The following is a 23,138-nucleotide window of genomic DNA, read 5'->3' as shown; positions in this document are numbered from 1 at the left end:
TTCTATGTTCTAAGACCTCAAAAAGTACCATTTATCATTTCTCGACTTGCGTGTATTGTCCGTACAATTTTTCAGAAAGTTTTTATGTGAAAAAATAGATCAAAAGATAAAATAGAGCTTTAAAACTTAACTGAGTTGACTTTGGTCAATATTTTGAGTAAACGGACCCGTATCAGTATTTTAACAATTTCGGTAGGTCCGTATCGTAATTTGAAACTTGGGCGTATGCCCGGAATCGAATTCTGAGGTACCTAGCCCGAGTTATGAAATTTTGATGAAATATTAAAAACTTGAAAGCTTAATGATTTCTAAGAAATTACGGATGTTGGATTTATTGATCTCGGGTCTGTATTTTGGTTTTGGAGCCCGGTATAGGTCCACTATAATATTTATGACTTGTCTGCCGAATTTGGTGAGAATCGGAGTTGATTTGACGTGATTCGAACGTCCGGTTATAAAAATATAAGTTTTAAAGTTTTCTTGAAAATTTCCTTTGAATTGGTGTCTGATTCGTAGTTCTTGGTATTATTTTGGCGATTTAATCGCACGAGCAAGTTCGTATGATGTTTTAGGACTTGGGTGCATGTTTGGTTTGGAGCCCCGAGGGCTCGGGTTGGTTTCTAGTTTCCTTCTTCGCGTTCGCGAGGGGAGTCTCGCGTTCGCGAAGAGCAAATTGAGGCTGGCATATTTTGTGCTTCGCGTTCGCGACAGAGAGAATGTCACGACCCCAAATCCCCTCCGTAAGATGTCGTGATGGCACCTAATTTCTAAGATTAGGTAAGCCTATCAATGCGGAATAATAATAAATATATGAAATAAATAAAGTACAATTCAAACAATTTCAACTCCCAAAATCCGGTATAAATAAGTCACAAGCTTCTAAGAATTTATCCTCAATGTCTCTATATAACAGAGTCTAAAGAAAATAAGGAAGCAACATAACAAGAATAGAAGAGGACTCCGGAGTCTACGGGCGCTGGCAGATATACCTCGAAGTCTCCTCGTACAACTAGTTTACTGATGCCTGGTCTGATAAGGTGTACCTGCATCTGCACAAAAAGATGTGCAGAAGCGTAGTATGAGTACACCACAGTGGTACCCAGTAAGTGCCAAGCCTAACCTCGGTAGAGTAGTGACGAGGTCAGGTCAGGCCCTACTGGAAAATAATAATTTGCATGGTAAAATGTTTAACAATATAATAAAATAAAATATCAATGGAAATGAATCAAGTAGCATGTTACCATTTAATTACACAAAATAATGGCAAAATAACATCTCGTGGAAACAAAACAAAATTTCCTTACCAAATTCAAGAAAAATCACAACAAATAATCAAAAGCAACTGTGGCCATAAATCAATATCAACAAGGGCACTCCCGAGGTACCACCTCGTAGTCCCAAATCATAAATAAATTCATAATATCTCATTTTCTTATCTCACCGTGGGAGCCTTCACAATTTATTTGAAAGAAAATATTTTTTTCCGAAATAGCATCCTGCGTTTTAGCCATCCTTATCACACCGCATGACTTCTAGTAGTTCCCCCTACTATCCACGCGTATCAAGCCACCCTTATCTCACTGCATGCGTTTCAATACCCAGACCTTATACCACCGCATGCGTATCAATATCACAATATATCACAATTTGCACATCAAGTGCTCAAATAATTTAACTTGCCAAAATAATTCCACAACAATATTTTTTCACAGTAAAGAGCTCACGGCTCATGTCAAAATAATTCAACAATAATATTTTTTCCACAATAAAGAGCTCACGGCTCATGTCAAAATAATTTAACAATAATATTTTTCCACAATAAAGAGCTCACTGCTCCATCACAATGAGTACGAAAATCTTACAAAAATATTCAGGAGTAAAGCATTCAGGAAAATAATATTTCAAAATCTTTAATACGTTGCTTCACTATCAAGTTTAAAAATGTCAAATACTTCATATTAATAATATTTAATTTAAAGAAAATCAACCTTCAAATAATGCACAGAATAAAAGAAACCAAGTTCCAACTAAACAAATAAAATAATTAGCAGGAAAATATCAAGCAAATTTAAAATATAAACATTAAATCAATAACGAAGAATATAATAAAATGAAATAATTTAATTAATGCGCAACATTGATCTACACAATTTAAAACATAATCTTTCACATTTAGCCCGTGTACACACTCGTCATCTCGTGTACACAACTTTCAACATATTTCAATAATCACATCAATACCAATCCTAGGGAAAAGTTTCCCCACACAAGGTTAGACAAGTCACTTACCTCGATTTGCTCCAATTTAACCAAGTATTATACTTTTTCCTCGTTTTTCTGACTCCAATCGACTCGTATCTAGTCATAATTAATTCGATACAGTCAACAAAAATTATAGTAATTAATTTCATAAGAAAATATTTTATTTTTCAATAAAATCCAAAATTAGCTCAAAATTTGCTTGTGGGGCCCACATCTCGGAATTTGGCGAAACATACAAAATCTGACAACCCATCCAATTACGAGTCCACCCATACCAATTTTACCAAATTGCGATAACAACTCGACCTCCAAATCTTAAATTTTCGTTTTTGGAAGATTTTGCAAAAATCTTAATTTTTCTTCCATAAATTCACGGATTCATGATGTAAATGAGTATGGAATCATGAAATATAATCAATATAGGATAAGGAACACTTACCCAAATATTTTCCCGTGAAAATTGTCCAAAAATCGCCCAAGAACCGTGCTCTAAAAATCCAAAACGATATGAAGAAAATGATCATTTTTGGTCCTTAAGTTTCTGCCCCTCCGTCACTAAAAGTCCATTTTCGGTCACTAAAAGTCCACCACATCTTGCTTGTACCAGCCTTCCTTCAATCGATCATAATTTTATGTACAAATGTCCAAATGATGAATGGTTTAACTTTATGGAAACTATAATCCAACGACTACAACTTTCATGTTTTGAAAATATTCTGATTCCTTATGAATTGCGAGATATAAGCTTCCAAAGTCGGCTCCACGCATCAGAAATTTCTGGCGAAACTGCTCTACCAGCCTTCATTCAATCCATCATAACTTTCTGTACAAATGTCCAAATAATGAATGGTTTAACTTTCTAGAAAACTAGAATCAAACGACTACAACTTTCATGTTTTGAAACTTTTCCGATTCCTTATGAATTGCGAGATATAAGCTTCCAAAGTTGGCTCCACGCACCAGAAATTTCCAGCAACCCTCTTTGTCCGAAATTCTTTCCATTTATCTTCCGAAATCCACCCTAAACCCTCGGGACCTTAACCAATTATTCAAACATATCCCAAAATACAATACGAACTTAGTTGAGGCTTCAAACCACATCAAACAACATCAAAACGACGAATCGCACCTCAAATCAAAATCTATGAACTTTGAACTTTCAAATTCTATATCTTGTGCCGAAACACATCAAATCAATTCGGAATGACTTCAAATTTTGCACACAAGTCATAAATAACATAACAGACTTATTCCAATTTCCAGAATCGAATTCCAAGCTCGATATCAAAAAGTCAACCACCGGTCAAACTTCCCAAAAATTCAACTTTTGGCATTTCAAGCCTAATTCCACTACGGAGTTCCAAATAAAATTCTGATCACTCTCCTAAGTCCAAAATCACCATACAGAGCTGTTGGAATCATCAAAATTCTATTCCGGGGTCGTTTCCACATAATTTTACATCCGGTCACTATTTGAACTTAAACTTTTAATTTTTCATCAAAATTCCATATCTCGGGCTAGGGACCTCAGAATTTGATTACGAGCATACACCTAAGTCCCAAATCATGATACGGACCTACCGAAACTGTCAAAATACTGATCCGAGTCTGTTTGCTCAAAATATTGACCAAAGTCAACCCAGTTGAGTTTTAAAGCTCTAATTCACATTTTAATCCATTTTTCACCTGAAAACTTTCCGGAAAATTTTACGGACTGCACACGCAAGTCGAGGAATGATAAATAGTACTTTTCGAGGTCTTAGAACACAAAATAAATTATTAAATTTAAAGATGACATTTTGGGTCATCACATTCTCTACCTCTAAAACAAACATTCGTCCTCGAACGGAGTTAGAAAAAGTACCTGAGTCGCCTCCTCGACCAGATAACAGTTGCGCATATCATGCTCGGTCTCCCAAGTCGCCTCCTCGACCAAATGACCCCTCCACTAAACCTTCACGGAAGCAATGTTCTTTGACCTCAGCTTTTGAACATGCCTATCCAAAATAGCCACTGGTTCCTCAGCATAAGATAGATCTTTGTTTAACTGAACCGAACTAAAGTTTAACACATGAGATGGATCGCCGTGATATTTCTGAAGCATAGAAACATGGAATACCAGATAAACTGTAGATAGACTAGGTGTTAATACAAGTTTGTAAGCCACCTATCCAACTCTCGCGAGAATCTCAAAAGGCCCAATATACCTAGGGCTCAACTTGCCCTTCTTCCCGAACCTCATCACACCCTTCATAGGCGAAACCCAGAGCAATACCCGCTCACCAACCATGAATGCAACATCACGAACCTTTCGATCCACATAACTCTTCTGTCTAGATTGGGCTGTACGAAGTCGATCCTGAATCAACTTAACCTTTTCCAAGACATCCTGAACCAAGTCTGTACCCAATAGTATAGCCTCGCCCGGTTCGAACCAACCCACTGGGGACCGGCACCGCCTACCATACAAGGCCTCATACTGAGACATCTGAATGCTTGACTGGTAACTGTTGTTGTAAGCAAACTCCGCAAGTGGTAAGAACTGATCCAAAGCACCCCAAAATATATCACACACGGACGAAGCATATCCTTCAGTATCTGAATAGTGCGTTCGGACTACCCGTCCACTTGAGGGTGAAAATGTTGTACTCAACTCTACCCGAGTACCCAACTCACATTGTACTGCCCTCCAGAACCGTGATGTAAACTGCGTACCCCGGTCAGAGATGATACCCTGGTCAGAGATGATAAACTTCCTCTGAGTCCGTGGGAGCCCAACAACGAAATCCATTGTGATCATCTCCCATTTCCATTCTGGAATCTCTAACTTCTGAAGCAATCCACTCGGTCTCTAATGCTCATATTTGACCTGTTGACAATTTAGACACCGAGCTACATACTCCACTATCTCTTTCTTCATCCTCCTCCACCAGTAATGTTGCCTCAAGTCCGGCTACATCTTCGCAGCACCCGGATGTATGGAGTACCACGAACTGTGAGCCTCCCGGAGAATCAATTCATACAAACCATCTACATTAAGCACACATAGCCTGCACTGCATCCGTAATATGCCGTCATCTCCAATTGCGACTTCCTTGGCATCATCGTGCTGAACTGTATCCTTAAGGACAAGCAAATGGGGGTCATCATACTGACGCTCCCTGATACGATCATAAAGAGAAGACTGAGAAATCACACAAGCCAAAACTCGACTCGGCTCGGAAACATCCAATATGACAAACTGGTTGGCCAAGGCCTGAACATCAAGGCCAAAGGCCTCTCTGCTACCGGTAAATATGCTAAGCTGCCCAAACTCTCCGCCTTATGACTCAAGGCATCGGCCACTACATTGGCCTTCCCAGGATGATAGAGAATGGTGATATCATAATCCTTAAGAAACTCCAACCATCTCCACTGCCACAATTAAGATCCTTCTGTTTAAACAGATGTTGTAGACTCCGGTGATCGGTGTAGACCTCACAATGGACACCGTACAAATAATGCCGCCAAAATCTTCAAGGCACGAACAATAGTTGCTAACTCAAGGTCGTGTACAGGATAATTCTTCTCATGCACCATTAACTATCTGGACGCGTAGGCAATCACCCTACCGTCTTGCATCAACACTGCGCCGAGGTCAATATGCGACATATCATAATACACAATACAAGACACTGAACATGTAGGTAATACCAACATTGGGGTTGTAGTCAAAGCTGTCTTGAGCTTTTGGAAGCTCTCCTCACATTCTTCGGTCCATATGAACGGAGCACCCTTCTGGTCAATCTGGTCTTAATAGTTGTTCATAATCAATTACAAAATCGTCAATTAACTTCATGTTAACAAAAATCTCATTTCAAAACTTCACAATAATGATAACGAGATACGAGGCATGAAGACCTCATAATTATTTACCCGAATTAATGAGTCACATTTAAAGTCACCTGGGCGGGAACCTACCTCGTAGGTTAAAACTCAATAATTGCAACACAAAATTGGCAAGTATGCAGAGATAATTTCATATAGAATTTTCAAATAAGCCTAACATGCATGACTCCCTATTAGTACTATAGTACAAATTAAAATTCACAAGGGAGAACTTAAACACAAGAATTTTCCTCACAAGGATCTCGTCCTTATATAACTTCCACCGCAGTTCGTAACCCGGTTTAAACATATCAATTTATATAAAAATGTGAGGATCCCATCCTTAGTTCTGAATCACAAGTAATATGCACATCGTTCCAATTGAAAATTTCCATTTTCTCCTTTTAAATAATTTCGGTTACACCAAATCTCAACACATAATGAACCCCACACCGGTAGGGCATATAATTCACAATTTGTAATTAATTATTCGGAATTTACATCAAAATTTACCGAAATGAGTAACAGAAAACCACATTTAGCCTCGCAGCTCTTATTAGTGACCAACACGAAATGATAGGCGTAGTTATCTCCATAAAATCTCCCAATAGGGGTAAACACATAAGTAGATTATAGAATTATGAAGCTCACTCATAAGTGGAGCACAATAGGAGGACTCGTCTCGATACTCAGAACCGAATCAAGTTAAGGAAATTATTCCTTTATATTATATCAAGGTCGTACCTGTAACGACACCAACTGATATAGCGACCTCCGCCATACCATAAAACAAATATATCAACGGATGGGTCTCCACCTCTAGGATGCCTTCTACCCGTTTGTCCTCCACCCCTAACTGGTCGTGTGGGTGGTGTAGTAACTGCAATAGGGCACGTAGCCTAAGTTCTTTGATGAAATAAGTCTCTCCCAAGTTTGGGATAATTTTCTCATGATGTTCCTAGTATCACCGTATTCAAAACAACCCTTTTGCGGGTTAGGCTGCTCATATTGAGTCTGTGCCAGATAGCTGGAATAACCATTGTAGGAACTCATATCGGTGGTGCATTAAAAGAACTTACTGGAGCACCCCGAGTAATCCGATGTGCGGACTGGGCTGGACGACTGGCTGAGCCCCCGCCATAATGATTTATACTTGCAGAGTAGAATCCACTGAATCCCCTAGAACCTCAAGACATCTTGGTCTCCTTAGTTTCTTTTTTCCTCACCCCGAACACGTTCTAATATCTTGGAAATTTGTACAACTAGCATAAATCAAGTATCAGCTTGTAGCTCCCGAGTCGTACACAATTTTACGATCATAATTGAGTCCTTTAATGAGTCTGTGGACTCGCCCTCTGGATGTAGGAAGCAAAGTAGGAGTATGTCGGGCTAACTTATTGAACTTGATGGCATATTCTGACACCGTCAATGGTGACCTGACGCAATCATTTAAACCCTATGTGCCACGCATTACGGAGAGTCCGGGAAACAAACTCTTTCAAAAGCATTTCTGAGAACTGAGCCAAGTGGGCGGTGTTGCATTGGCTGGTCTGCCCTCTTCATAGGCTTGCCATGAATACCGGTGGAGAATTATCTCTCCCAAGGCAAATTTCTTCTTTTGTTATGCTGACTCAACACGGTTGAGCTGACCCATTTCTTAATATACTCTTCGATTCTTCTTTGGGGTAACCCTTACCCCTATTTATACATAACGATCACAAAAGTAGAGCTCCATACAGACAAATCTTGGCACGAACCACATAGTCCAGAATCTCATCAACAACTGTACTTCCTCCAAAGCACCCCAAAATCCGCAACCGTGACGTCCACGCTGAGTAGACCTTCTATAAATTTAGAGTTGTTTCTATAACTCCTTTGGTACTGAAGTATAAGATTATTAAGGAGGCGGATATATCGCAAGTCCCAACTTTATCCTCTACAAAATCTCAGCCTTAAACATGTGTAAATTTTAGGGAATCTTTCAGTATTACATATATACATTTCAGGCCAAAACTGATATAACACATGACCCTACAATCCACCCATTGGTAGTGGACTCCCCCTACTCGGCGCGAAGTCATAGGTCACAACGTCCGATGATCCACAATAATAACCTTCACATCTCGTATAAATCAACCAGATGCCAACGTCCGTTGCACCCCCACATGATTCACTAGGTGATCTCTCAATACGCCTGCATCTTCAGTCGGAACCACATGTTGATGCAATGTTTGAGTATCTCTGGCTCCCTCGTAGTCCATCTGCGGTATCACGAACAATCGACGCACAACTGATACCGAGTGATCAATGTCATACATGAGTGGATACAAAGGAATATAAGATATATGTTTCAAGCTAAATCAATGCCTCATGATAAGAAATCAAAGAAGTGAATATTTCCTAACAGTTCCATAGCCTCTCGAAGATAAGTACAGACGTCTCCGTACCGATCCGCAAGACTCTACTAAATCTGCTTGTGACTCATGACACCTATGAACCTACAGCTCTGATACCAACTTGTCACGACTTCAAACCCCCTCTGTAGGATGTCGTGACGGCACCTAGTCTCTAAGACTAGGTAAGCCTATCAATGCGGAATAATAATAAATATCTGAAATAAATAAACTACAATTCAAATAATTTCAACTCCCAAAACTCGGTAGAAATAAGTCACAAGCTTCTAAGAATTTATCCTCAATGTCTCTATATAATAGAGATTAAAGAAAATAAGGAAGCAACATAACAAGAATAGAATGGGACTCCGGAGTCTGCGGGCACTGGCAGATATACCTCGAACTTTCCTCGTACAGCTAGTTTACTGATGCCTGGTCTGATAAGGTGTACCTAGATCTACACAAAAAGATGTGCAGAAGCGTAGTATGAGTACACCACAGCGGTACCCAGTAAGTGGCAAGCCTAACCTCGGTAGAGTAGTGCGAGGTCAGGTCAGGCCCTACTGGAAAATAATAATTGGCATGGTAAAATGTTTAACAATATAATAAAATAAAATGACAATGGAAATGAATCAAGTAGCATGTTACCATTTAATTACACAAAATAATGACAAAATAACATCTCGTGGAAACAAAATAAAATTTCTTTTCAAATTCAAGAAAAATCACAACAAATAATCAAAGGCAACTACGGCCATAAATCAATATCAACAAGGGCACTCCCGAGGTACTACCTCGTAGTCCCAAATCATAAATAAATTCACAATATCTCATTTTCTTATCTCACCGTGGGAGCCTTCACAATTTATTTGAAAGAAAATATTTTTTCCGAAATAGCATCCCGCGTTTTAGCCATCCTTATCACACCGCATGACTTCTAGTAGTTCCCCCTACTAGCCACGCGTATCAAGCCACCCTTATCTCACCGCATGCATTTCAATACCCAGACCTTATACCACCGCATGCGTATCAATATCACAATATATCACAATTTGCACCTCAAGTGCTCAAATAATTTAACTTGCCAAAATAATTCAACAACAATATTTTTTCACGGTAAAGAGCTCACGGCTCATGTCAAAATAATTCAACAATAATATTTTTTCCACAATAAAGAGCTCACGGCTCATGTCAAAATAATTCAACAATAATATTTTTCTACAATAAAGAGCTCACTGCTCCATCACAATCAGTACGAAAATCTTACAAAAATATTCAGGAGTAAAAAATTCAGGAAAATAATATTTCAAAATCTTTAATACGTTGCTTCAATATCAAATTTAAAAATGTCAAATACTTCATATTAATAATATTTAATTTAAAGAAAAGCAACCTTCAAATAATGCACAGAATAAAAGAAACCAAGTTCCAACTAAACAGATAAAACAATTAGCAGGAAAAGGTCAAGCAAATTTAAAATATAAACATTAAATCAATAATGAAGAATATAATAAAATGAAATAATTTAATTAATGCGCAACAGTGATTTACACAATTTAAAACATAATCTTTCACATTTAGCCCGTGTACACACTCGTCACCTCGTGTACACAACTTTCAACACATTTCAGTAATCACATCAATACCAATCCTAAGGAAAATTTTCTCCACACATGTTAGACAAGTTACTTACCTCGATTTGCTCCAATTTAACCAAGTATTATGCTTTTTTCTCGATTTTCCAACTCTGATCGACTCGTATCTAGTCATAATTAATTCGATACAGTCAACAAAAATTATAGTAATCAATTTCATGAGAAAATATTATATTTTTCAATAAAATCCAAAATTAGCTCAAAATTTACCCGTGGGGCCCACATCTCGAAATCCGGCGAAACTTACAAAATCCGACAATCCATTCAATTACGAGTCCACCCATACCAATTTTACCAAATTCCGATAACAACTCGACCTCCAAATCTTAAATTTTTATTTTTGGAAGATTTTGCAAAAATCTTGATTTTTCTTCCATAAATTCACGGATTCATGATGTAAATGAGTATGGAATCATGAAATATAATCAATATGGGATAAGGAATACTTACCCCAATATTTTCCCGTGAAAATCGCCCAAAAATCGCCCAAGAACCGTGCTCCAAAAATCCAAAACGAAATGAAGGAAATGACCATTTTTGGTCATTTAAGTTTCTACCCATCCGTCACTAAAAGTCAACTTTCCGTCACTAAAAGTCCACTAGAACTTGCTTGTACTAACCTTCCTTCAATCAATCATAATTTTATGTACAAATGTCCAAATGATGAATGGTTTAACTTTCTGAAAACTAGAATCAAACGACTACAACTTTCCTGTTTTGAAAATATTTCGATTCCTTATGAATTGCGAGATATAAGCTTCCACAGTTGGCTCCATGCATCAGAAATTTCTGGCGAAACTGCTCTACTAGCCTTCATTCAATCCATCATAACTTTCTGTACAAATGTCCAAATAATTAATGGTTTAACTTTCTGGAATCTAGAATCAAACGACTACAACTTTCATGTTTTGAAATATTTCTGATTCCTTACGAATTGAGAGATATAAGCTTCCAAATTTGGCTCCACGCACTAGAAATTTCTGGTCTGCAACAGAAATTTCCAGCAACCCTCTTTGTCCGAAATCCATTCCGTTTACTTTTCGAAATCCACCCTCGACCCTCGGGACCTTAACCAATTATTCCAACATATCCCAAAATATAATACGAACTTAGTCGAGGCTTCAAACCACATCAAACAACATCAAACGACGAATCGCACCTCAAATTAAAATCTATGAACTTTGAACTTTTAAATTCTATATCTTGTGCCAAAACACATCAAATCAATTCGGAATGACTTCAAATTTTGCACACAAGTCATAAATGACATAACAGACCTATTCCAATTTTCAGAATCGGATTCCGACCTCGATATCAAAAAGTCAATCCCCGATCAAACTTCTCAAAAATTCAACTTTTGGCATTTCAAGCCTAATTCCACTACGGACATCCAAATAAAATTCTAATCTCTCCTAAGTCCAAAATCACCATACAGAGCTGTTAGAATCATCAAAATTCAATTTTGCAGTCGTTTTCCCATAATTTGACATCCGATCACTATTTGAACTTAAACTTTTAATTTTTTATCAAAATTCCATATCTTGGGCTAGGGACCTCGAAATTTGATTCTGAGCATACGCCTAAGTCCCAAATCACGATGCGGACCTACCGAAACTGTCAAAACACTGATCCGAGTCCATTTGCTCAAAGTGTTGATCAAAGTCAACCCAGTTGAGTTTTAAAGCTCTAATTCACATTTTAATCCATTTTTCACCTGAAAACTTTTTGAAAATTTTTACGGACTGCACACGCAAGTCGAGGAATGATAAATAGTACTTGTTGAGGTCTTAGAACACAAAATAAATTATTAAATTTAAAGATAACATTTTGGGTCATCACAGAGAATGCGTTCGTAAAGGCTTGAGGTGCGAAGCTTCGCGTTCGCGATCGAAGCCTCGCGTTCGCGAAGGGAAAGGAGCTGGCCAGGACAATTGCCTTCGCGTTCGCGAAGGGCATCTCGCGTTCGCGAAGGGCATCTCGCGTTCGCGAAGGCCAAGCCAGGCAAACTTCGCGTTCGCGAAGTAGCCCTCGTGTTCGCGAAGATTAAAAATTGGACACCACAAATTTTTGCTTCGCGAAAGCGAGGCACTGACCACGTTCACGAAGGGTAAAAATCCCAGAAACAGAACTTAAGTTCTGGAAATGGGGTTTCGACCCATTTTCAACTCTTTTCAATTTTTGAGCTCGAGTAAGGAGATTTTTGGGCGATTTTCACGGAAAAATATTGGGGTAAGTGTTCCTTATCCTATATTGATTATATTTCATGATTTCATACTCATTTATATCATGAATCTGTGAATTTATGAAAGAAAAATCAGATTTTATAAATTCTTCCAAAAATGAAAATTTAAGATTTGAAAGTCCATTTGATATCGGAATTGGATAATTTTTATATGGTTAGACTCGTCTCGGAATGGTGTTCGGATTTCGTAAGTTTTTCTGATATTTGAGATATGGGTCCCACTGCCGAATATTTTAATGAATTTTAGATTTTTATCCAGAAAATTAGTAAATTCATATGGAATTAATTCTTATAATTAGTGTTGAATATATCAAATTGTTTGTGAATAGATTTGAAACTTTCGGAGACAAATTTAAAAGGAAAAGTTGTGGTTGAATAATTGATTGAAATTTGCAAAGTGAGGTAAGTATCGTGGTTAACCTTGACTTGAGGGAATAGAACCCTTAAATTATTTGTTATGTGAATTGCATGTGAACGACGTATAGGCAAAGTGACGAGTATCTATACGTCGTCAAATTAATTGTTTGCTTGCTTACTTGAAAAATTATAAATTTTTTTAAATCATAAATTAATTATTATAATAATTGTTTCTCTCCTATTCTTTGTCAAATATTAATTTTTGAATTCCTGCATTAATTGTTACATGCTATTTGAATTATGTGTTTTAATTGTTATTTGATATTTAGCATATTAAATATTAAACTGCCTAATTTGCCCCTGATTTCCATAATAATTTACTATTTGTCATTATTTGTTTCATAATTAAATCATATATATTGTATGCTTGTTGTCTTATAATTTTATATTAATTGTGGCATTTATTGGGGAAATTTCTTCTATAAGAATTGATTAAAATGGATATATTGGAGGATCGGGTTGCACGCCGCAACAGACTTATTAAAAAGTCCATATTGGAGGATCGGGTTGCACGCCGCAACAGACTTATTAAAAGTCAATATTGGGGGATCGAGTTGCACGCCGCTACAGACTTATTAAAAAGTCTATATATACTTGATTGAAATAAATATATAACAGACTTGATTAAAATGAATATATTGGAGGAGCGGGTTGCACGCCGCAACAGAACTGAATGTGAATATATTGTGAGAGCGGGTTGCACGCTGCAACAGAATTGAATGTGAATATATTGTGAGAGCGGGTTGCACGCTGCAACAGAATTGATGGAAATGATAATTGTTTATAACTGCTGAGTTGGCTTCAATTATTATAAATGAGTTACCTGATTTATTTCTATTGTTGTTGTTGTTACTAATATTGCGTACATGTAATGTAAGTGACCCGCCTTAGCCTCGTCACTACTTCGTCGAGGTTAGGCTCAGCACTTACCGGTACATGGGGTCGGTTGTACTGATACTACACTCTGCACTTCTTGTGCAGATTTTGGAGTTGGTCCCAGCGGCGTACCATAGACTTGCTCGGATTTCAACTACCAGAGGAGACTTGAGGTATAACTACATGGCATCCACAGTTCTGAAGTCCCCGTCTATTTTACTTTAGCTGTTTATTTATTTTCAGACAGCTTTATTTTATTCAGACCTTTATTTGTATTTATTCTAGAAGCTCGTGCACTTGTAACACCAATTTTGGGATGGTATTTAGACACCGTTGTTTTTATGGAATATTTCACTATATTTCAAACTTTGCTTCCGCTTTTGTTTCCTTGATTATTAATAATTCAAAAATTGTTTAAAAATTGGTTAATATTATTCTAACGTTGGCTTGCCTAGCAAGTGAAATGTTAGGCGCCATCACGGTTCAAAGGAGGGAATTTCGGGTCGTGACAGTTGTTATCAGAGCCCTGGGTTACATAGGTCTCACGATTTATGAGCAAGCTTAGTAGAGTCTGAAGGATCGGTACGGAGACGTCTGTAATTATCTCTCAGAGGCTATGAAGTTTAGGAACAATATCACTTCTTTCTTATTTTGTTGTGCGATTTTATTCTATCATCGATGATTGAACCATTCTACTCTTATTCTCTCGCAGATGGTGAGAACACGTAATACCTCTACCGATGGTCAGGGACCAGAACCCCCGGTGGCAACTATGGTCAAGGGTAGAGGTCGAGGACGAGGTCGTACTTGAGGCCGAGGCAAAGGCCGAAGTAGAGCTCAGTCCAGAGCTCGAGCAGCTGCACCTGTTGAAGAACCTCAGGTGGACCTTCAGGAGGAGGTTCCAGTTCAGAATGTACCAGCTGGACCAGTTCAGGTCCTAGAAGGATTCATTGCTACTCTAGTGCTTCAGGACGCTTTGGTCCGTTTGGTGAGTCTTATGGAGGGCGTGGCCTAGAATGGTATATTTTCAGTGGCACCAGCCGTCTCACAGGCTGGGGGAGGAGCACAAACTCCCACTACTCCCGCTCCGGAGCAGATGGCTCCCCAGAATCAGGCTTCAGCAGCCCCGCCAGTTGGGGTAGTTCAGCCAGTTATTGCGGCACAGACCGGTGATAGGCCCGCCATGTCTTTTGAGGCCTTATTGAGACTGGATAAGTTTACTAAGCTCTTTCCAGTTCACTTCAGTGGTACACCTTCTGAGGACCCACAGGATTTTCTTGAACGCTGCCACGAGGTGCTGCGAAACATGGGTATAGTTGAGACCAATGGAGTTGATTTTGCTGTATTTCAGATGACGGGTTCCGCCAAGAGGTTGTGGAGAGATTATACATTGACCCGACCAGTCGGATCGTCTGCACTTACCTGGGAGCAGTTCTCTCAGCTATTTCTTGAGAAGTTCCTCCCTATCACACTGAGAGGAATTCCGCAAGCAATTTGAGTGTCTACAGCAGGGCGGTATGACTGTTACTCAGTATGAGTCCCGTTTTGTGGATTTGGCCCGTCATGCTCTCTTTTTACTACCTACGGAGGGAGAGAGAGTGAGGAGATTTATTGAGGGACTCACTCACCCTATCAGACTTCATATGGCCAAGGAGACCAGAAGTGAGATTTCTTTTCAGGCGGCTGCTAATGTCGAAAGGAGGATCAAGATGGTTCTTGCACAGGAGAGAGGGCAGAGGTCCGATAAGAGGCCTCGTCAGTTTGGTGGTTTCAGTGGTGCCTCGTCTGGAGGCAGGGGTAATTTTGGTAGGGGTCATCCTCCCAAACCATTTCATTCAGCACTTCATGCATCTCACGGTGCTTCAGGGAGTCACGGTCCTATTATACCTTACTATGGGCAGCCAGCATTCAGTGCACATTCAGCTCATATTAGTACACCGCCACTCCAGAGTTACTACAGCGGTTATCCGGCCCATTTGGGTCAGCTTTAGCAGCCACGACATTCGGATGGGTGTTATGAGTGTGGGAACATTGGTCACATCAGGAGGTATTGCCCTAGGTTGGCGAGTAACAGATCTCGGCAGGATTCACGTGCCATCATACCGGCACCGGTTGCTTCACCTCCTGCTCAGCCAGCTAGAGGTAGGGGTCAGGCAGCTAGAGTGGAAGGTCAGGCCATTAGAGGTGGAGGTCAGACCGTTAGAGGTGGAGGCCAGCCAGTTAGAGGCCGTCCCAGAGACGCAGTTTAGAGTGGTAGGGCCCAACCTCGATTTTATGCTTTTCCAGCTAGGCCGGAGGCCGAGTCATCTGATGTTGTGATCACATGTATTATTCCAGTTTGCCATAGAGATGCTTCAGTTCTATTTGATCCAGGATCTACTTATTCCTATGTGTCCTCCTATTTTGCTTCATATTTGGTTGTGCCTTGTGATTCTCTGAGTGCTTCTGTGTATGTATCTACACCGGTGGGAGACTCTCTTGTAGTAGATCATGTATATCGTTCGTGTGTGGTTACTATTGGTAATCGTGAGACTAGTGTAGATCTTCTACTTCTTGATATGGTAGATTTTGATGTCATCATGGGTATGGATTGGCTGTCCCCTTATCATGCTATATTGGATTCTCATGCCAAGACAATGACCCTCGCTATGCCAGGGGTTACCTAGGTTAGAGTGGAAAGGAAATCCTGGTCATTATGCCAGTAGGGTTATTTCTTATATGAAAGCTCGGCGTATGGTAGAGAAAGGGTGTCTAGCCTATTTGGCTTATATTCGCGATCCCAGTGCGGATTCTCCTTCTATGGACTCAGTACCAGTTGTTCGTGAATTTCCAGAAGTATTTCCTGTAGATTTGCTGGGGATGCCACCCGACAGAGATATTGACTTATGTATTGATTTGGCTCCGGGCACTCAGCCCATTTCTATTCCACCATACCGTATGGCCCCGCTAGAGTTGAAAGAATTGAAAGAGAAGTTACAAGACTTTCTTGATTAGGGATTCATTAGACCTAGTGTCTCGCCCTGGGGTGCACCAGTATTATTTATAAAGAAGAAAGATGGCTCTATGCGGATGTGTATAGATTATCGGCAGTTGAACAAGGCCACTATCAAAAACAAATATCCGCTGCCAAGAATTGATGACTTATTTGATCATCTTCAGGGTGCCAAGGTATTTTTGAAGATCGATTTGAGGTCTGGTTACCATTAGTTGAAGATTAGGGCATCTGATGTCCCTAAAATAACTTTTCGGACTCGGTATGGGCATTACGAATTCCTAGTGATGTCATTTGGGTTAACAAATGCCCCAACAGCATTTATGGATTTGATGAATCGGGTGTTCAAGCCTTATTTGTATTCTTTTGTGGTTGTATTCATTGATGATATCTTGATTTACTCCAGCGGTCGAGAGGATCATGAGCAGCATCTTCGAAGTGTGCTTCACACCTTGAAGGATAATCAGTTATATGCCAAGTTTTCAAAATGTGAGTTTTGGTTAGACTCGGTTGCCTTTCTGGGGCATGTTGTATCGGCAAAAGGCATAAAGGTGGATCCTAAGAAGATTGAGGCTGTTCAGAGTTGGCCTAGACCTACTTCAGTTACATAAATCTGGAGTTTCCTAGGTTTAGCAGGTTATTATCGTCGGTTCGTGGAAGGGTTTTCATATATAGCAAGCCCATTGACCAGATGGACCCAGAAAGGTGTCCCATTCAGATGGTCAGACGAGTGTGAGTTGAGCTTTCAGAAGCTCAAGACTACGTTGACTACGGCACCAGTGTTAGTATTACCCACAGGTTTAGGATTGTATATGGTATATTATGACGCATCTCACATTGGGCTTGGTGCAGTATTAATGCAAGATGGCAAGGTAATTGCATATACGTCGCGGCCGTTGAAAGTTCACGAGAAGAATTATCCTGTTCATGACTTAGAATTGGTAGCCATTGTTCATGCGCTGAAGATTTGGAGGCATTACCTCTACGGTGTCTCGTGTGAGGTATTTACTGGTCATCATAGCCTTCAGTATCTGTTCAAATAAAAGGATCTTAATTTGAGGCAGAGAAGATGGTTGGAGTTGTTGAAAGACTATGATATCACCATTTTGTATCACCCCGGAAAGGCCAATGTGGTGGCTGATGCTTTGAGTAGAAAGGCTGTGAGTATGGGCAGTCTTGCGTATATTCCGGTTGGTGAGAGGCCATTAGCTGCAGATGTTCAAACTTCAGCTAATCAGTTCGTGAGGTTAGATATTTCAGAACCGAGTCGGATTCTAGCTTGCACAGTCGCTCGATCTTCTTTATATGAGCGCATCAGAGAGAGGCAGTATGATGATCCTCATTTACTTGTCCTTAAGGACACGGTGAGGCACGATGATGCCAAACAGGTTGCTGTGGGGGAAGATGGGGTTCTGCGAATGCAGGGTCGTATTTGTTTGCCTAATGTGGATGGGCTTCGTGAATTAATTCTTGAAGAAGCACACAGTTCCAGGTATTCTATTCATCCAGGTACCGCCAAAATGTATCAAGATTTGCGGCAAAATTATTGGTGGAGGAGAATGAAAAAGGATATAGTTTCATATATAGCTCGGTGTATGAATTGACAGCAAGTTAAGTACGAGCATCGGAGACCTAGTGGTTTGCTTCAGAAGTTAGAAATTCCTGAGTGAAAGTGAGAGCGTATCACTATGGATTTTGTTGTTGGGCTCCCATGGACTCAGAGAAAATTTGACACAGTTTGGGTCATTGTGGACAGGTTGACCAAGTCAACACATTTCATTCCAGTGGCAATTACCTATTCTTCAGAGAGGTTAGCTGAAATTTACATTCGTGACATTGTCCGCCTTCACGGTGTCCCCGTGTCTATTATTTTAGATCGAGGTACGCAGTTTACCTCAAATTTTTAGAGGGTTGTACAGTATGAGTTAGGCACGCGGAGTTGAGTACAACATTTCATCCACAGACAGACGGACAGTCAGAGCGCACTATTCAGATATTGGAAGATATGCTCTGCGCTTGTGTTATAGACTTTGGAGGTTCTTGGGATCATTTCTTTCCACTTGCGGAGTTTGCTTATAATAATAGCTACCAGTCGAGTATTCAGATGGCTCCATATGAGGCATTATACGGAAGGCGATGCCGTTCGCCAGTTGGCTGCTTTGAACCAGGAGAGGCTCGGTTATTGGGTACCGATTTGGTACAAGATGCCTTGGATAAGGTCAAGATTATTCAGGATCGACTTCGCACAGCTCAGTTTAGGCAAAAGAGTTATACCGACCGTAAAGTTCGTGATATTGCATTCATGGTTGGAGAAAGAATATTGCTCTGAGTTTCACCTATGAAAGGTGTAATGAGGTTCGGAAAGAAGGGCAAGTTGAGCCCTAGGTATATATGACCCTTTGAAATTCTTGAAAGGGTGGGTGAAGTAGCCTAAGGCCTGCATTACCACCTAGTTTATCAGCAGTTCATCCGGTGTTCCATGTGTCTATGCTCTAAAAATATCATGGTGATCCGTCCCATGTGTTAGATTTCAGCTCAGTCCAATTGGACAAAGATTTGACTTACGAGGAGGAGTCGGTGGCTATTCTAGCCCGGCAGGTACGTAAGTTGAGGTCTAAGAATTATCCTTCAGTTCGAGTGCAATGGAGAGGTCAGCCAGTAGAGGCATCTACCTCGGAGTCCGAGTCGGACATGCGGAGTAAATATCCACACTTATTCACCAGCTCAGGTACTTTTTCTAACTCCGTTCGAGGACGAACGTTTGTTTTAGAGGTGGAAAATGTGATGACCCAAAATGTCATCTTTAAATTTAATAAGTAATTATGTATTCTAAGACCTCGAAAAGCACCATTTATCATTCCTCGACTTGCGTGCATTGTCCGTACAATTTTTCGGAAAGTTTTTATGTGAAAAAATGGATCAAAAGTGAAATAGAGCTTTAAATCTCAACTGAGTTGACTTTGGTCAATATTTTGAGTAAATAGATCCGGATCAGTGTTTTGACAATTTCGGTAGGTCCATATCGTGATTTGGGACTTGGGCGTATACCCGGAATCGAATTCCAAGGTCCCTAGCCCGAGTTATGGAATTTTGATGAAAAGTTAAAAGCTTGAAAGCTTAATGTTTCTAAGAAATTACGGATGTTGGATTTATTAACCTCGGGTTCGTATTTTGGTTTCGGAGCCCGGTATAGGTCCACTATAATATTTATGACTTGTCTGCCGGATTTGGTAAGAATCGGAGTTGATTTGACGTGATTCGAACGTCTAGTTGAATCGGTATCCGATTCGTAATTCTTGGTGTTATTTTGGCAATTTGATCGCGTGAGCAAGTTCGTATGATATTTTAGTACTTGGGTGCATGTTTGGTTTGGAGCCCCGAGGGCTCGGATTGATTTCGGGTGGTTAACGGATCATTTTTGGACTCGAGGAAACTGCAGAAACCTGCTTCTGGTTTCCTTCTTCGCGTTCGCGAAGAGCAAATTGAGGCTGGCACATTTTGTGTTTTGCGTTCGTGACAGAGAGAACGCGTTCGCGAAGGCTTGAGGTGCGAAGCTTCGCATTCGCGAAGGGAAAGGGGCTGGCCAGGACAATTGCCTTCGCGTTCGCGAAGGGCATCTCGCATTCGCGAAGGCTAAGCCAGGCAAGCTTCGCGTTCGCGAAGTAGCCCTCGCGCTCGCGAAGAGTAAAAATTGGACAGAACAAATTTGTGCTTCGCGAACGCGAGGCACTGACCACATTCACGAAGGGTAAAAATCCCAGAAACTGAACTTAAGTTTTGGAATTCGACCCATTTTCAACTATTTTCCATTTTTGAGCTCGGGTAAGGCGATTTTTGGGCGATTTTTACGGTAAAATATTGGGGTAAGTGTTCCTTATCCTATATTGATTATATTTCATGATTTCATACTCATTTATATCATGAATCCGTGAATTTATGGAAGAAAAATTAGATTTTTATAAATTCTTCCAAAAACGAAAATTTAAGATTTGAAAGTCCATTTGATATCGGAATTGGATAATTTTTGTATGGTTGGACTCGTATCGGAATGGGTGTTCGGATTTCGTAAGTTTTTTCGAGATTTGAGACGTTGGGTCCCACTGACAAATATTTTAATGAATTTCGGATTTTTATCCGAAAAATTAGTAAATTCATATGGAATTAATTCCTATGATTAGTATTGAATATATCGAATTGTTTGTGAATAGATTTGAAGCTTTCGGAGACAAATTTAAAAGAAAAAGTTGTGGTTGAATAATTGATTGAAATTTGCAAAGTGAGGTAAGTGTCGTGGTTAACCTTGACTTGAGGGAATAGAACTCTTAAATTATTTGTTATGTGAATTGCATGTGAACGACATATAGGCGAAGTGACGAGTGTCTATACGTCGTCAAATTAATTGTTTGCCTGCTTACTTGAAAAATCATAAATTATTTTAAATCATGAATTAATTATTATAATAATTATTTCTCTCCTATTCTTTGTCAAATATTAATTTTTGAATTCCTGCATTAATTGTTACATGCTATTTGAATTATGTGTTTTAATTGTTATTTGACATTTAGCATATTAAATATTAGACTGCCTAATTTGTCCCTGATTTCCATAATAATTTGCTATTTGTTATTGTTTGTTTCATAATTAAATCATAATTGTTGTATGTTTGTTGTCTTATAATTTTATATTAATTGTGGTATTTATTGGGAAAATTTCTTCTATAAGAATTGATTGAAATGGATATATTGGAGGATCGGGTTGCACGTCGCAACAAACTTATTAAAAAGTCCATATTGGAGGATCGGGTTGCACGCCGCAACAGACTTATTAAAAAGTCCATATTGGAGGATCGGGTTGCACGCCGCAACAGACTTATTAAAAGTCAATATTGAGGGATCGGATTGCACGCCGCAACAGACTTATTAAAAAGTCTATAGATACTTGATTGAAATAAATATATAACAGACTTGATTAAAATGAATATATTGGAGGAGCGGGTTGCACGCCGCAACAGAGCTGAATGTGAATATATTGTAAGAGCGGGTTGCACGTTACAACAGAATTGAATGTGAATATATTGTAAGAGCGGGTTGCACGCTGCAATAGAATTGATGGAAATGATAATTGTTTATAACTGCTGAGTTGGCTTCAATTATTATAAATGAGTTACCTGATTTATTTCTATTATTGTTGTTGTTACTAATATTGCGTACAGGTAATGTAAGCGACCCGCCTTAGCCTCGTCACTACTTCGTTGAGGTTAGGCTCAGCACTTACCAGTACATGGGGTCGGTTGTACTGATACTATACTCTGCACTTCTTGTGCAGATTTTGGAGTTGGTCCCAGCGGCGTATCATAGACTTGCTCGGATTTCAGCTACCAGAGGAGTGAGGTATAACTGCATGGCGTCCGCAGTTTTGAAGTCCCCGTCTATTTTACTTTAGCTGTGTATTTATTTTCAGACAGCTTTATTTTATTCAGACTTTTATTTGTATTTATTCTAGAAGCTCGTGCACTTGTGACACCAATTCTGGGATGGTATTTAGACACCGTTGTTTTTATGGATTATTTCACTATATTTCAAACTTTGCTTCCTCTTTTGTTTCCTTGATTATTAATAATTCAAAAATTATTTTAAAATTGGTAATATTATTCTAACGTTGGCTTACCTAGTAAGTGAAATGTTAGGCGTCATCACGATCAGGAGGGAATTTCGGGTCGCGACATATCCTTTCAAATAAAACTCGTTTTAATCGTTGAAGTATTTGCAGGAAAATGAAGTATAAGAAAAAAGGAAAAAAAAAGACCACCGATTATATTAGGCTCTCATCACCTTCGCACAAGATAAAGAGCGTGAGCAAATAATTTTGGTCTTAGGATCAGTTATGATTCATTAACCATGTGTATATTATCTCTCATCCAAGTGAAATGAGAGTTGTGAAAAATATTCCAACTCCTCTTTAAAGGGGAATATATGAACTAGAACAATAAAATGTGAAAAACAAGTCTCACTCATGTTATAAATGGAGTAACATTAATTTGCAACGTGTATTAAAGAGTTTTTCCTCAACTAGTTGCATACAACATAAATGAAAAAATAAAAAAGCAGGAGCCTCACGTTACGAGCTGGAATTTTTACTTAGCTATACTATTTTTTAAACTTATTTATTCTTACTATTGAAGTTTTAACATAATTACAAGTTGATATACAATTTACCAATTAAATACAAATTAGTATTAAATGAGTAACCGTTGATATTAGAAATTGAATAAGGCATATTAGTTATCTCCTACACAAATAGCGTATCTAATTTTTCCGTCTCTCTCTCTTACTTTCCTCAACCCTATTTTTCTTCATTTGATCTTCTCTGCTTCTCTCTCTTTTCTCATCTCCTTTATCTTTTTTTCTTGAGGGAATTCATCAATGGATTTCAAT

Source organism: Nicotiana tabacum, chromosome 19 (assembly GCF_000715075.1).
Source record: "Nicotiana tabacum cultivar K326 chromosome 19, ASM71507v2, whole genome shotgun sequence".
In the NCBI taxonomy this organism is placed as follows: Eukaryota; Viridiplantae; Streptophyta; class Magnoliopsida; order Solanales; family Solanaceae; genus Nicotiana; species Nicotiana tabacum.
Note: the sequence above shows the minus strand (reverse complement) of the source record.